This window comes from Vigna umbellata, chromosome 3 (assembly GCF_029865625.1).
Source record: "Vigna umbellata cultivar VRB3 chromosome 3, Vumbellata_1.0, whole genome shotgun sequence".
In the NCBI taxonomy this organism is placed as follows: Eukaryota; Viridiplantae; Streptophyta; class Magnoliopsida; order Fabales; family Fabaceae; genus Vigna; species Vigna umbellata.
The window spans coordinates 33678848-33689979 of NC_142167.1; the positions used below are offsets into that span (position 1 = coordinate 33678848).

The 11132-nt window shown below is 39.5% G+C and overlaps 1 long non-coding RNA gene across 1 annotated transcript; it reads right to left on the reverse strand.

Moving 5' to 3' along the window:
- Window positions 1–7626: 7626 nt before the first annotated feature.
- LOC148202310 (uncharacterized) lies at window positions 7627–8620 on the reverse strand. The gene is made up of 2 exons (XR_015785194.1): window positions 8451–8620; window positions 7627–8361 (listed from the first exon to the last, which is right to left on the reverse strand). It is a non-coding gene; the product is annotated as an uncharacterized LOC148202310 (long non-coding RNA).
- Between the last annotated feature and the right edge of the window lie 2512 nt (window positions 8621–11132).

Genomic DNA, 11132 nt, shown 5'->3' on the forward strand with positions numbered 1-11132 from the left:
ATTGAAAGTGTTTATCTTTTGTCTTTGCCATTGATCAAAATCCATGCATACATGTTTATTTTCTGTCTTGCATTTTAAACCCAAATATTTCGTTTGTAAGTCTTAGTTAATCAAGAAACCACATAACTAAACTAGGCCGTGAGTCCTTTGGGAAGAACGATACTTGGTCTTACCAAGTTTTATTACTTGAACGATTCGGTCATACTTGCCGATTGTGAAACAAGTTTGTGACATCATATTTTGGTGCTTACAAATTTGTCCATCACATACCGTCAAGGAAATTATAATCAAGGATGGAAACCACATCCAAGCATTGGCCAAGGACAAACTGGGCAGGCTAATCAATATAATAAGCAGCAGCAGCAACCAACCTTGTGGCAACAGTTAGCTATGCTTAATGAAAGATCAACAAGGTTGGAAGAAACTCTTCAGCAATTCATACAGAAAACTGAATCCTCTCAAAAGAGCACTGAAGCTGCTATAAAGAATTGGGAGATTCAAATGGGTTAGATTACCAAGCAATTGGAAGAAAGGCCAAACAGAAATTTTGGGGCTAATACTGAGGTTAACCCCAGAGAAGAGTGCAAAGTAGTCAAGAGTGTGAATGAAGAGATAATTGAGTTAGAAGAAGAAGAAACAGAAGAGAGAAGAGAAGTAGAAAGAAGAAACACTTTTCTTTTCCCAACAAATCAAGAGAAACCAATGGACTTCACAGATTTATTCAGAATGGTTGATAATGAAGCACCTTGGGAACAAATTCTACAGAAAATAGCAGTTTATACAAAATCTGATGAAGGAACCTCTACAAAAAGAAGACGTAGAGATGATGAGGAAGAAAAGTGTATAACTGTTAAGAAAGAGTCATTCCCACCAAAAGCAGCAGATCCAGGTAGTTTTTCTATCCCTTGCATTATAGGGAAGAAAAAGGTAAAGAAAGCTCTCCTTGATTTAGGATCAAGTGTTAACTTGATGCCTTATTCTCTATTGGAGCAAATTGGCAAAGTTAAAATGAAACCTGTAAAGGTTAATTTAGTAATGGCCGATGGATCTTCAAAAGAGCCATGTGGGATTGCAGAAGACATTGTAGTTTGTGTGGGCAAACTTCAGTTCTTGGCAGACTTTGTGGTGATGAAGATGGAAACCGAGAAGATACCTTTTATACTTGGAAGACCGTTTATGAAAACGGCCAGGGCTATCATAGATGTGAATGAAGGTATAGTGGTTCTCCAAGACAGAGAGGAGAGAGTGGTGGTGGATGTCTTCAAAGATGAAAAACAAGCAGAGGAGGAAGAGGCTAGTTACAAAGCTGCATTTCGAGATGCACCCATGACTAGAGGTAAGGATGAAAATCTTGAAGTTTTAGATAACCATTGTTTGTTTTTTCAGGTACCCAAGGTAGAAGAGATTGGAAAAGGAGAAGAAGTTCCTAGAGACTGGAAGAAAATAAGACTCCAACTTGGCACACCTGTAAGACTCAAGAACAAGTTGTGGGTTATAAAAGGCTTTAAAGAGAAGGAGATGATAGAGATAGAGTCTCCATATTCTAGAGGATCCAAAACAGTCCAAAGGAAGCAGTTGAAAGGTTGGTGGAAGGACTACATCAACTATAAAGAAGATGGAACATGAGCTTTAACAGGGTCAAGCTAATGACGTTAAAGGAGCGCTTGCTGGGAGGCAACCCAGTGGATTTACAAACTTTTGATTTGTTTTGGTTTTGTAACTTTTAATCTGTGAACATTATTTTGGACATTATTTTGTTGAATCTAGCATCTACTGAAGGATGCTAGGTGGTTAAGTATCTACTGAAGGATACTAGGTTTGTAACACCTACTGATGGGTGTTGGTGAGAAAATTGTGCACCTACTGATGGGTGCTGGTAAGTTTGAAACACCTACTGATGGGTGTTGGTGGATTTTGGGTCAGGCTCGTGACGTTAAACAAGCGCTACCTGGGAGGCAACCCAGTTGATTGATTGTTTCTGTTTGTTTTATTTTAGTTAGGATTTGCATAAGCATTTTTAACATTGAATTGCAGGGAACCCATGAGGGGCATGTAGGGAAGGCACGTAGGTTAAGAAAAGAAGGAGAGGAGCACTTCACGAAAGTGCCGCTGAGCGGCAATTACCGCTGAGCGGTACTATCGCAGTTGGGCTTAAGTTCCCCTTAGCGGAACCCGAGCCCATTAGGGTATTTTTAAACCCTAAGCTGCACAATTTTTCATTCTTTCAAGCTCTTCTCTGCACAAACACTTCCACACATCTTCTCTTAGGTTTTCCACATCTTTTCACTCTTCCCTCTTTAGAAAATCTCTCTTTCACTCACTTTTTCACTAGTGTGCCATCAAAGTTTGGGGTTGGAAGAGAGCAATCTAGTTTGGAAGCATTCTCATAGCATCTAGCATCTCCACCCAAGTAAGTAAAATGCATTTTGTTCATTCTAGGGTTCTTGAATTTGAATGTGATTGTCAAAGCATGAATATTTAGGGGTTTTGATTTCTATGCATGATTTGATTATATATTTGATGTTTGAACCGATTAAACTGCATGATTATGAACTGGAAAACTGAAAATTGCATTTGGGTGGAGTTAGGACAGTTTTAAAACGAGATTTTCAAAAATCTGCAGATCACCGCTGAGCGGCAGTTACCGCTGAGCGGCACTCTGCCAGATTTGATTTTTCTGGTTTGTTGCGTGTTGGTATGTGGCACTGGTGGCGCTGAGGGGAAATTCTGGCCCTCAGCGGTGGTTTAGCTTCGAAAGGAGTTGTGTTCTGTGTTATACTAATGATTAACATCATGTTCTGTGGTTTTGTATTTATGTCTGAATGCAGGAATGGCATCCTCTTCAGGAAAGAGATTGAAAACCATGGCAACCAAGAGGAAGGAAAAGGAACCAGAGCAACCTCACTCTAGCAGGTTCCTCTCTAGGAAACATGAGAAGCACTTTAGGGTGGTTCAGGACAGGAGACTTCTAATGGAGAGAAAGGTTGGAATGATACCTAACTTTGCTCCGCAATTTGGAGAGCAAGTGTTAGGGAATGATTGGGGAAAGCTAGCCACTTATCCAGCACCTGCCAACATAGCTGTGGTGAAGGAATTCTACACCAATGCAAAGAAGATTGGTGACTATCCAGCTGAGAATTATTTGGGATATGTCAGAGGCCATGCTATTAGGTATGATCCTGATTCTATCAACAACTTCCTGGATACTGTGTGGGCTGGTGAGCAATGCCAGTTTGCTCTTAGCATGGAGGAAGGTGCTGATTTTGAGGATGTGGAGAGAGTGTTGTGTATACCTGGAGGACACTTCCAAAGGAATAGATCTGGCGCAGTGGTTAACATTAGGAGGACAGATTTGACTCCTCTTGCAAAGTATTGGATGGCGTTTTCTCATGCCAACATTCAGCCATGTTCACATGTGTCAGATATTACTCTCAGCAGGGCACTATTCATCTACTGTGCTATCAGGAACTTAAATGTTAATGTTGGGCAGGTGATAGCTGATGAAATTAGTGTGTGCGCTAATACCTCAAACAACAAAGCACCACTAGGACATCCTTCTTTGATCACTCACCTTTGCAAACTAGCTGGGGTGGACACTTCTGCTCCACCATTTGAGAGGCCAAGAAAAGCTATTGATGAGGCCTATTACAGACAGTACTGTGGAGGTGAGGATGTAGCTCAGCCAGTTCCACCACGCCGAGCTCGTAGAGAGAGAGGACCAGCACAGAGCCAGACATCTGCTGATACACATGAAGCAGAACCATTCCAGATGAGGGACATGTATATGTCTCTTATAGGTGCTCAGTTGCAGTCCATCCACAGAGGGCAGGTGGCCACTGCTGAAATGATAGTGGGGATGTATGATACACCTCCAGCCCACAGGTGGACTATGGATGAATTCCATAATGTGGTAGCGTGGCCAGAAGAACCAGTACATGGAGGAGCTGGAGCAGCTGAAGCTTTAGCAAGAGATATGGAAGAAGATGAAGCTGAGGAGGAGGATGCATTTGATGATGATGATGATGAAGAGGAAGAGGAAGATACAGAGGACAGCTCAGACTGATGAGGAGCTGAGATAGCATTTACTGATGAATGCTATCATATGATTATGCTTTTGTGGTTTAAGTTTTCTGAACTTATTTGTTTTTGTTTTTAGATTAGGGTTTGATGTACTCTATTGAACATCTGGTTTATTATGATGGTTTGCTATTAACTGTGATTGTTTGATGAGTAATGCTTGATGATGCTTATTGACTGATTGATGTTGAGATGATGTGCACATTAAATGCTTATACAGGTGATTCACAAGCTTTGTGAACAAATGCATGATATCATGATTGTGATTGTGAAATTAAGCAGGATGTGTATGTCAAATGTGAATGAGCTTATATGTGAGGTTTTGAGCTCCAGAGTTGTTATTGTTGAATGCTATTACTTTGAAAGCATGAATGATTTTGCCCAGGTTTTCTATGATTAAATCAATTGCTTGTTTTGCATCATGTGATCAAGGCCGTGTTTTTAAAACCCTTTTTATTGGCCAAATTCATAAAGTTAGCCTACTAAAAGAGAACACTTCGTGTTCTATCCTTTGAACCCAAAGCCTTGAACATACACTGAACACCCTTGATTGAAAATCTTTACCTTGAGTTAAGTAGAAGATCTTATGTGGTATTGTTAAATGTTCAAGTTTGGGGTTGTTGGGGAAACATGAAAAAGGAAAAGCATTGAGCTAAGAGCTAAAAAGTAAGAATATGAAAAGAATAAGAAAAAGAAAAGAAAAGAAAAAGAAGTAAAGCTCAATGCAAATGCAAATGCAAAAGCAAAAAGGCAAGTTGGGAATGAATAAGATGATTGTGTTGTTATGATTCTCTTAACTCAAGGATTTTGTGATCCAGAAAAACCAATTTTCTTGTTAGCCCAGCCACGTTATAAGCCATTGAAAAGTCCTTGTGATGATGCATGCTTGTGAATGTTTTTGATTGTGGTAAAATGAAAGGCAAAGTTGATTCATGTGACATTGTGATAGTAGAGTGAATGAGTGAAACACTTTACCTCTTATACACTTGTGTGTTGAGTGAAACACTTTACCTAGTGAGGAAATATTCCATAAGTACATGAACATCCATGCTTAATTGATTGATCATTCATGAAAAATAGCATTTGTTGGAATCTAGATGACTTTGTGAAACACTAAAGCATGTGCACATCTTAATTGAACTCTTGGTCATAAGTTTGAGTGAAGTTGTTACTTATCTTGAAAAGAGAATTTTGAATGAGTGAACCATCATATGAATTGGTTGGAGATGGAGTTACATTTTGTTTGCTTGAGGACAAGCAAAGTTCTAAGTTTGGGGTTGTGATAACAGTTGAAAAACTGTTATTTTCATGCTTAAAATTGATACTAAAAGCAACCTTTAGACTTAGAAACTAGCTTGAAATCATGCCTTTTATCCATATTTTCAGAAATAAGAGAGCTGGACAGGTTTATGCTTGATTTAAGTGTTTTTGTGCAGGTTTTGAGGTGAATTTGGTGAAAGAAGTGAAGAAGGAGAGAGATGACATTAGAAAAGACAAGAAAGAGTGCAAAAGTAGAAGCCGAAGGCACCGCTCAGCGGCAATTTACCGCTGAGCGGCACTCAGGAGGTTGCGGGAGTCACGCTGAGGGGCAAAATGGCCGCTGAGGGGAAGAAACGAGTCACGCAACCACCGCTGAGCGGTATTTACCGCTGAGCGGCACTTTTATGGACTTGGGCTTTTGTAATCTTTTGTAATTCTAGAATAGTATATAAGGACTTGCACGTCCTAGAGTTAGTATCTTTGGTAGAAACGAGGCAAACACTCTCTCTTCCACCCCTTTGAAGGAGGATCTTGGATGCTCAGGCTACCTCTTCACCTTTATTGGGTTTATTCTTTCATACTTTCATTGTAATTCATCTAGGTTCACCATGAATATGGTGAACTAAACCTTGTATGTTTGTTGGGGAATCAATGTAATCTCTTGAAGCTCTCATATATGGAATTTATGCTTGCATCTTTGAATTAAGATATATGCTTTCTTTCATCATTAGTTAGGGTTTTTCCTCTTTGCTTAATGCTTGCATTGTTTAACTCATTCTAATGCATGATTATTGGTTTTGTCGATACGGGCACGTACGGGGAAGTCTAGATCCGGGGAATTTCTCCCAATATTATATTGGTTGTCGTTAAGCTCCTGCGCTTATGAACTAATCATTAGGAATGCTAGGAATTGTATGAACTCGTGATTAGGGAGAAGCCATCTAGAATGGTACTTTAGAGAGTGGCATTAACAATGATGATTTGAATGTTGAATTCCTAAAATGTATGAGAGTGGATGAGATGAAATTGACCCCCAACAACATATTCATATATTCCATTGAAAGTGTTTATCTTTTGTCTTTGCCATTGATCAAACTTCATGCATACATGTTTATTTTCCGTCTTGCATATTAAAATCCAATTATTTTGTTTGTAAGTCTTAGCTAATCAACAAATCACATAACTAAACTAGGCCGTGAGTCCTTTGGGAAGAACGATACTTGGTCTTACCAAGTTTATTACTTGAACGATTCGGTCATACTTGCCGATTGTGAAACAAGTTTGTGACATCATATTTTGGTGCTTACAAATTTGTCCATCAGTATGTCATGCGTGGGAATGGCAGGAGGTCCCCGTCACATAACAGTAATTTGGACGGAACCGTCACATAACAGTAATTTGGACGGAACGGACTAACCTCGGGTGGCAGCTGATGAGAGTGCCAGCGACTACACCACCCGGGTGCGCGAACGTCGTAGCTACACGGGAAATCATACAGTCCGGACAGTCAGTCGTGTGTTGAGTTTTCTATTATGGGTGCGTTGAAATAAGCATGTATGTTGAATTGTGTTCATGTCTGATGAATTGATTTTTATGAATTTGTATGTTGACGCATGAGTTAAATTACATAAGCTTACCCTTGCGTTTTTCCTTGTGTTGTCTCGTTTTGTACGTCCGTCTTGTCGTTGCAATGATCATCCGTGTGGATGTGAGCAGAGGGAAACAAGCGTTTGGAAGAGGCATTGAACGAAGAGAATCTGGTTGAAGTTGAAGTGAAGACCGAGTAGTGAGACGCTCGGCCAATCCTTTAATTCTATTATGTATGACCGTTCGGTGTTTTCCTGTGTGAACCGTTCGGTCAGGTTTTAAATTTTTTACGTTCGGTTGTAATTCGTGACAATTGTATGAACGTGCGGTTTTGCGCGTTCGTTATTTATTGTTGTAAGATTATATTCAAGGACGTTCATCCTTGAGTGTTTCGTTTGGTTTTATTTTAGTTGGAAAACTGTACTGTTTTATTATTAATTGTGATTTTCTAATTATATGGTTTATGACTGTATTTTTGGGATGTCACAACACAGCACAACACAATCGAAGGTGATGGATGAATCCATCTCAAGATGTAAACAAATAGAAAAAACAAAAAAAAAAACACTTTTGTCTTAAACACAGAACACACAACACAGAGGCACAACATCAATTCAGCATACTATTATAAGGGCATGCGTAGATGTTCGGTATTTCTTCCAATGAGGTGTGCAAAATGGATTTGTCACCGCAATCCCGGGCTTATCTTTCAATTTCTCTTTCTTTTTTCTTTTAGCACGGAAACACTGACCATTTTCTTTCTTTTTAATATACTGAGACAGAGCACACAAAAAAAGAAATTGAAATTCCCACAATAAAAATAGGTTTAAAAATAGGATGGTCACTTCTCGCCTTCAAAATTTGCCAAATTGTTTGATCCTGAAGCTTCCTGGGACAAGGTTTGTTCTTTCAGTACATCCTTCATATATCCATTCCTGGACGAGAAGGAGAAGGCGTGGCGGTTGAGGAGGTTGATGTAGAGGGCATAGGCGGTTAAACCCGTCATCCCTAATTTCTCATACTTCCCTTCGGTGTGCAAGTTCAACCTGTCATCCTCGCCCTGCGACGAAGACACTTCCCTAAAGTCCCTCAAAAACCTGTGAATAGCATCGTTCACGTCTTCCACCCTTATGTTAGTGCCCCACACAAAGGTGGACCTGGCGTCTTCCATGTCGTAGCCATCGCCGCCGTCAGACGAGGCCGCCGCGTCATATGTTGTGGACGTAGGTGTGACGGGAACGCGCCCACCTCCGCCGACGCCTTAGCGGGAGCGCGGCGCGGTTGGGGTGGCTTCGGAGGAGGCGAATCGAGATCAGCGCTCCGACGGAGTGGCGAATGCGGAGGGAGTGGAGGAGCGGCGGCGGCGGCGCCTACTTCCCGGAGAAGAGAAGGTGTTGCTGATGGGGCTGGAAAGGGAGTCGTCGGGGGAAGAAGGACCTATCAGAAAGGAGGTTTGAATAAATTAACAAATCAGAAAATTCGGAAAATGAAAACCGAAAGAAGAGACAGAGAGGAGCGGCACGAACCGTTGTTGAAATTCGGAGAAGAATCGGAAGCCATAGATTTGGTTGTCGGAGAAAATCAGATACAGAAGCAAGAGGGAGTGATATAGAAAGGGAGGTAACTCACCCGTCATCCTCACCCTTCATACATCCTTCATATATCCTTCATAGAGGTCGATGTATTCAGGTCAGAGACTCTGCCACCTGCAAATAAAATGATACGTGAGCATGTCTCCTATTTAAAAAATTAACGCCGTTCATTGTATTTAAAAGAAAAGGTATTATTATTTAATTATGTTAAATTAGGGATTCAATTGATCATTTCTAAAATTAAAAGATTCAATTAAAACGAACCCGTAAATACAGGGACTTCCGAACCTATTAAAAAAAAAATATTAGCTGCACTGAACCGTTCGGCCTACATGGAAAGATTCATTTTAATATTGGTAAAAGAAAAGAAAATAGAAGATCATAGGAAAAGGAAAGATTCATTTTAATATTGGTAAAAGAAAAGAAAATAGAAGATCATAGGAAAAGGATTTGTGGCTGTATTCAGCCTTTTGGTCTAAAATGTGAACTTTTAAAATAAAAAAAGTGATGATTAAAATGAAGTTAAAATAGTTTTAAATCAAATTCCAATATATTTACATATTTTTAATATTAAAAAAATTATTTTCGTACATTCTGATTTAAGGATTGAAAGTTATATTTTGTTTTACAAATATATTGAAAGAATAATTACAAAACAAAGATTTTATATTACTTCAATAACCATAACATTGTTGATGCAATCAATAACCAACATATTTTAAATTATAATGCTGAATTTGGTTCTAGGTAAAATGTTTGGTGGATTACATTATAAACAACGACAAGGCCATTTTCTTTCCTGGCCTAACCTCAATAGTCCAAAGACATTAATGAGTTGCGATAACTAGTCTTCAAATACATCACAGAAAAAGTTAACCTGAAAGTTAATGATCAAGAGAATTTTAGGATTATTTCTATGGTAAAGGAAAGTATTTTGGTGGTTGAGTTTGTTTTCAACTAATACCAGACTTCATTAAAAAATATATTATAATACTAACTGTAACGTCCCAAAAATATACATCATGCATATATAATAAAGAGTCATCATACATAATATAAGAAAGCAGTCAAGAGTAATTTAAGGATTACAGTCATCCTTAGAATAGTGCGGAATTGACAACAAGAGTATTTAGAATTTCTCCATGAAAATCACAGAGAATTTAAAACTTAAAATACACACGAGTTATTCCAAACATTAAGAATTATGAAATAAGACTAGCTAATCTAGGCTGCAGCACTGTTGTCTTCATCAAGAGCTGCTTCCAAAGTATTCTCCTCGCCATCTGCTCCCATCCAAGTGGATGATCATCGCCAAAGAAACATACCCAAACAACACACAACACAAACAATGCAAGGGTGAGCTAGATATAAAAAACATGTTATACAATCCAACATGATATGCAAAAGTCACTCATACATGGTAAACTAACATCACAAGACTTGTTACATTAAACCCCGACTTGTTACTTTATAGACCGACTCGTCCGGACCAGAATGATTACCGAGCTATGGCGGGTTATGCACTCGTGGTGGCCTCTACTGCTTTGCAAAGCCATTGCCAATGGGTTCCACCCTACCACCCTCACGAGGTTAGTCCGTTTCGCGCCCTGGAGCATACTGGAAGCCTCCAAGACTAGGACCTCCTGCTACTCCTCACCACATGGATCAATCCTCTCTACTTGAGAATGAAAGACCATTGGAGCGTCAGGAAAACCCTCAAGAATGAGCTACCATGAAATCATTCTGTACACCCCAAATCACCACCATATATCCTCTCCTTGAGGATCATGGAATTACGTCCACCACCATGTATCCTCTCATGAGGATCATGGAATTACGTCCCTGAATCATATTGTTACTCCCGAATCACCAGATATCCATTTTATCACAGTAAATCCAACACACCTCATACATTCACATAAATCACTTCACAGTATATATTTTCCAAACCTTGCACGTAATTCAATTCAAGAGAAAATGAATTTAAAATCCAACATTTGCAGAATACTATTTGGACGAGCACTGTTCACCGAGCACAGTGGACGAACGTTACTGAACGAACACTACCTTCCAACCACTAGGCCGAACACTATTTGGACGTACGTTCGTTATCAATCACCAGGCCGAACGCTGTTGGACGAACGTTATCAAATCCTACACTATCAGGCCGAACGCTAAACCATCGAACACCAATACTAAATTCAACACTTGGACGAACGCGCAACGCTTGGAACCTAAGAATACTACTCAAGGCCGAACGCTCAACATTGCTATCCGAAAATACAATGTTAAGAACGATCGCTCAAACTCATTAATATTATAAGGCCGATCGTTAAAGATTTCAAATTATAATATCCAATTATGGCCGAACGCTCACAATCACAAATATCCATGAACGAACGCTTATGATCCAAACTAAGGAATCCAAATTAAAATCGAACGCTCAGAAGCGAGAATACCTTATCAAAACCGAACGTTCAACAGAATAAGACCGAACGCTCAAAATTCCAAAACTTAAAACTATCAAGCCAAGACCGAACGCTCACAATTAGAATCAAGGAAAGACCGAACGCTCACAATCAAAATTAAACCAAAACCGAACGCTCACAATGAGAA